Genomic DNA, 6,000 nt, shown 5'->3' with positions numbered 1-6,000 from the left:
TGTAACTAAATATAAGTACTTTGCGCATATGTGATGTTATTCTTGTCTTATTTTTTTAATCAAATATCAGTATTAGTATGTCATTTTAATGGTTTCCCTGTCTCCTCTGAGTGCTTATAGTCTAATTATAATTATATGTAATGCCTACTTTAATTTCATAGAAAAGTGTATCTAACATTCTTGATAACAGTATGTACTAAATGTTTCCTGAATTCCAAATAGTATAATTATTTTGCTGTCAGAATGATGTTTATCTTAAAAATAAACTTCCAAACCCAACTGGGTAGAGAATAATAATGCTCACATGTTTTATGCTTTACTTGTACCAAGTTTATATTTAAGCTGATATCTTTTCAGATTTGTTTCTTGAGTTTATGATATTATTATTTTAAATAATTCTCCATGTAATAAACTGGTAGGTATTTTAGGACTTATTTTAAAAATAAACACTAATAATGGTAGATGTGAATGTCTGATGTACATAAAAGAAAAATCATGGTCTTCTGAGAAGTGAGGCATTTATTCTCAGTTTCCTAGAGCTTGTCAGCTTGATAAAATAGCTTATGTTTTTGAGCCACAGTTTTATTACCTATGCAAAGAATATAATATTTTAACAAGCTTAATACTCTGACAAAAATATAGTAAATATCAATATATTGTGGCTGTATTATATTGAATATGCCAAAATGACATTTCAAATTTATAAAATAGATCTGAAAATAATATTCTTCATATTCTGAAAGTAAAATTTTAGATTTATGAAAAGCCTAAGACATAACCATTTCTTATATAATCTACAAATATATGAAAATCAATGGGTAAATTAGGCAGAATAGGAGAAATAAAACTTCAAAGAAGAATAGAGTGTCACAGTGTCACATCTTGCAAATAACCATTATAATACTGCAGATACTGGGAGCTAAAGATAATATCCACATTGTAGAGTTTTTAAAGCATTGTTTAATAAACACTTGCCCTTACTATCTGCATCGAGCTTTTGTATTCTTTCATTGTTCCTGTCCTTTCCACATATACCTCTGTTAGTTAAAATGTAAGTCTTTAAAATGGTGTAAAATTTAGAAAGATTAAAGTATCACTTCTAGTGCAACCTTCTGGTTTACCCACTTTTATTTGTCTATTTTCTGTAAGACATTTTGCATCTAAGTTGTGAAAAAATAGATAATAATGCAAATAATTCATTTCATTGAAATGCAAATTTCTTGTTTCCAGTAGAATTCAATTGATTATTGCCCACGGATAGACTCCTTTTCAAAATCTGTTTGTTTATCCATTTCAGCATTTCTTGTCTGCCTGTATATGTGGGGTATTTTGAATTCTCCTTGTAATGTTATAACATCTTACAGGTTCCCTAATTCGCTCATGAGTTAAACGGAATCTTTGAAATGTGTTCATTTCACATTTGTATGAAAATCATAATTACAGCTTCTTTTAAAGATGAATTAAAGACTTAAATGTAAGATGAAACTATAAATAAAAGCCCTAGAAGAAAACCTAGGAAAAAACCTCCTGCCTAGGCAAATAATTTATGACTAAGTCCTCAAACAGTACAACAAAACCAAATATAGAAAAATGAGACAAACTAAAACGGTTTTGCACAGATAAAGAAATAATCCACAAAGTAAGCAGATCACCTACAGAATAGGAGACGATATTTGCAAACAATACATCCAACAGAAGGCAAATATTCAGAATCTCCAAGAAACTCAAATGATTTAACAAGAAAAAAGAAATAACCCTATTTAAAAGTGGACAAAAGATATGAACAGACATTTTTAAAAAGAAGTCATACAAGCAGTCAACAACCATATGAAAAAATTGCTCAACAGCACTGATTATCAAAGGAATGAAAATGAAAACTACCATGAGATACCATCTTACAGTAGCTGGAATGGCCATTATTAAAAAGTCAAATTACAGCAGATGTTGGTGAGGATGTGGAGAAAAAGGAATCTTATACACTGTTGATGGCAGTAAATTAGTACAATATTTATGAAAAGCAGCATGGAAACTTCTCTATAACTAAAAATAGATCTACCCTTCAATCCAGCAATTGCAGTGCTTGGTATCTACCCAAAGGAAAAGAAACTGTTATATCAAAAAGACACCTGTACTCGTATGCATATTGCAGCACTGTTATCAATAGCAAAGTCATGGAATCAACATAAGTATCTATCAACTGGTGATTAGATTAAAAATATGATATGTTTATATGTATATATACATATATACATACACACACTATGGAATGCTACTCAGCCATAAGAAAGAATAAAATTGTGTCTTTTATAGCAACTTGGTTGGACCTGGAGACCATTATCCTAAGTAAAATGACTTAGAAACAAAAAGTAAAAAAATATATATATATACATGTTCTCACTGATAAATGGGAGCTAATTGATGGGTACACATAAACATGCAGAGAGGAATAATAGACACTAAAGACTCCAAAAGGTAGGAAGAGGGGAGGAAGGTGAGGGGAGAAATACTGCTTATTAATTATAATGTATACTTACTTGAGTGATGGTTACACTAAAAGCCCAGACTTACCACTACGCAATACATCCGTGTAACACAACTGCACTGGTACCCCTAATTAAAGATAAATAAAACAAAATAAAATAGATTCTCTTTAAATACTTCTTTCCCTTTTTTTCTTTCTACCATTTGATATAAAAATACGCAATTGAATCTATAATAGAGAATGAATATAAGTCAATGTACATTTTCAAGTTTCTGGGTTCCTTCCCCCTCTTTTTAAATTAAAAGGAATTTGCATGTGTTGTAGTTTATTTGTATTTCTTAAGTCTTGGATATTTTTTCAAGAAGATGTACAGTGGATTCACCTGATAGAGCAGTGTTATCTGCTTTGACAGAGTAATGTACCTCTTGAATGGTATAATGTTAGGCGTGCCTTTCTTATTGGCTCTGAGAAGTGAATCCTAAGCAGCAGACATTTTTTCACTTTTTGTTTCTCTTTTTTTAAAAAAAATTTCACCTATTCCCTTTAATGATTTTGTGTTTGTTTGCACTTCTGGTTTATTTGCATTAAGAAATTATTTTGCATGGAAGCAGCAAACCACATTGCCATGTGTGTACCTATGCAACAATCCTGCATGATCTGCACATGTACCCTAGAAACTAAAGTACAATAAAAAATAAATAAATAAAAATTATTTTTCATTGGTGGCAGCAGTGATTGGTCATTTAGTTCTATTTTCTGATATTTGTTGATCATTGTGAATGGATTAAAAATTATAGACCTCTATTCTTTATTGGGTGAGAGTTAAAGAGATTCTGATTTGCTAGTCATTTTTGGTTTTTGTCTGTTTGTCTACATTAATCCCAAATTATTTAATAATTTTATGTCCATCTGAAAGGAGAATGGCTCTGATGGACTCTGATAGACTAATGAATTTTTGTTTTTCTGAGTCGCTTGTGTTTTTGAGCTGTGGCTAAAATTGTAGACTGAATCTATACACTCTTTTTGTGTCTACATATAATTTGCATAGCCTTTACCTCTCCTTGTTTGAGTGTTTAATATTTGCTTGTCTTTGGTGGTTATTAATAACACATAGAAATCTCTTAAATAGCTCAATTTTTTTGGCTTACAAAAATAAGTACTTATATGAAATTAATATTTCAGAAAATAATGAAATTGAACTTCTAATACTTTAAATGTGCTATACCTAGTATTTGTACTCATTAAGAAACATATTAATAATCCAAGAGACTAAGAAACATTTAAAGAATACAAGTTTCTTATTAAAGTAAATCTTTGGCACATGAGATTAGTGTATTAATTTCTGTTCAGGAAACACAACTGTCTTTTTTTTCTCATTTATTAGCATTAATGATCCCAGAGCATACATTATATTAACATGGGTTTGTTTGTCATACACTTATTTAGGCTTACTGATCCAGTAAGCTAACATTACTTCTACATAATGTTTGAAATCATAAATATATATCTGTGTTCTACTGAATTGAATTATGGTCATGATTCATTTTTTATTTCAGCAGTAATTATATTTTGTGGTACATCAACTTGAAGAAGATTTCCAAGATCTTTAAGCAATTTAAAATCTTGAACTGATATTAAATCTTGGACTGATGCCCATTGAGTTAATGGATAATCATTGGATGTATGGTTAATTTCTATATAAGAAAATATTGAACAATTTCTTTTAAGCATGATTTTAAATTTTTGCTTGACATTTTTATATAGAATATTTTTGGGGGTTACATTCATTTTTGCCACTTTGTAATGGCATAAAAGAGATGTATGTAGCTGTAGAAAATTATTTTATTTGTATTCATGAGCTTATCTGCTAAATTGCTTGCATACGACAGACAGTTCTCAATTTTCATACCCTAGTTTTCTTTGAAATTTAAGTTGGTTACTTTGATTAAATGTTATAATTAAGAAAAATGCTCAAGACTACAGTTAGGGGCAATATCAACTCAGACTTTTGCTTTGTATTTGCTTATTTTGTTTCTGGTTCCCATGATACTTCAGGGACTTACTGAGATTCTGAAAGAGCTTCTCTTTGTAGATTACAATTATTGATACTTATTGTATTAGTAAGTAAAAGTGAAATTTTAAAAATATATTTATATTTTAATCTATTTGAAAATAGCCATGAGGAGCAGATTGCAAATTAGCAAAATTAATATCTTAGTAATGATATAAAATTGGTTATTACCCCCTGGATTCCCTCAGATCTCTTCTAAAGCATTAGTTCATACAGAATAATAAAGAACAGAATGAAGAGCAAAACTTGTAAAATAAGTTTTATTTCTCTTAGTTTGTAAGACCTGTCTGCAAAGAAACCGTGGAATATGTTAGAATGTTAGCAGAGTCTGTGCAATCTTGTTTGCCCTCAGGCTTGTTTCCTTGGTTTACTGAACACATTCAATATATTGAAACAGCATATTCTTTAATTTTAGTGTAATCTGCCTAGACAGAATAGATTTCAAGTCTTACCAGATTAATTTTTTATACTTTAGGTTGACTTTGCTTGTATCTTTGATCAAACAAAAATAATAACAAAACCATAAAAATAACAACAAAATTTCCTCAATTATGATGAAACTAAAATGCTTTTAAAATATGTTACCAGGTATTTTATTTAAAAATATGTACTGTTCCTTTGATTTCTCAGGCTCCCATAACCATATGTTATATGTCCAAATTTCATTTGATACCTTTTTAAAATTTTTGCCTTTCTAAAATCTGATTATATATATAGAGAAAAAGTAAAATAAAATGTCTAGACATACTTTACATTTAAAACTACTATTGACATTTGGGAGTGCCCTGGAAATTGCAAAAATGTATTCCTTCACTGGATAAAAAAGATGCAAGAGTCCGACCATGGTGAGTCATGCCTGTAATCCCGACACTTTGGGAGGCAGAGGCGGGCAGATCACCTTAGGTTAGGGGTTTGAGACTAGCCTGGCCAACATGGAGAAACCCCTTCTCTACTAATAATACAAAAATTAGCCAGGTGTTCTGGCATATGCCAGTAATCCCAGCTACTCGGGGGTTGAGGCAGGAGAATCACTTGAACTCAGGAGGGGGAGGTTGCAGTGAGCCGAGATCACACCACTGTATTCCAGCCTAATTGTTTGCTTTATGGAAAGAAGTATATTAATACAACCCATTTCCATAATATGTTTTAATCTTGGAAGAAACACTGAAAAAAATCTTGCCAAGCTTTCCTATAGTTATCACTGTTCTGGCGTTGTTTTGCCTGATGAGATTAGACAGAAAGAAAATGTTATCAGTCATAATTTCAGTTATTATTTATTTAAAACTTTGTTTGGCTACAGTCTTACTCCTTTAATTTGAATCTAGTATCTATTAGACCAGTGGTTCCCAATCTTTTTGGCACCAGGGAACAATTTTGTGGAAGACAATTTTTTCACAGATGGGATGGGGGATGGTTTCTGGATGAAGGGATGAAACTATTCCACCTC

This window comes from Cebus imitator, unplaced genomic scaffold (genome assembly GCF_001604975.1).
Source record: "Cebus imitator isolate Cc_AM_T3 unplaced genomic scaffold, Cebus_imitator-1.0 Scaffold176, whole genome shotgun sequence".
NCBI classification, from domain to species: domain Eukaryota; kingdom Metazoa; phylum Chordata; class Mammalia; order Primates; family Cebidae; genus Cebus; species Cebus imitator.
This window is presented reverse-complemented; position numbering follows the sequence as displayed.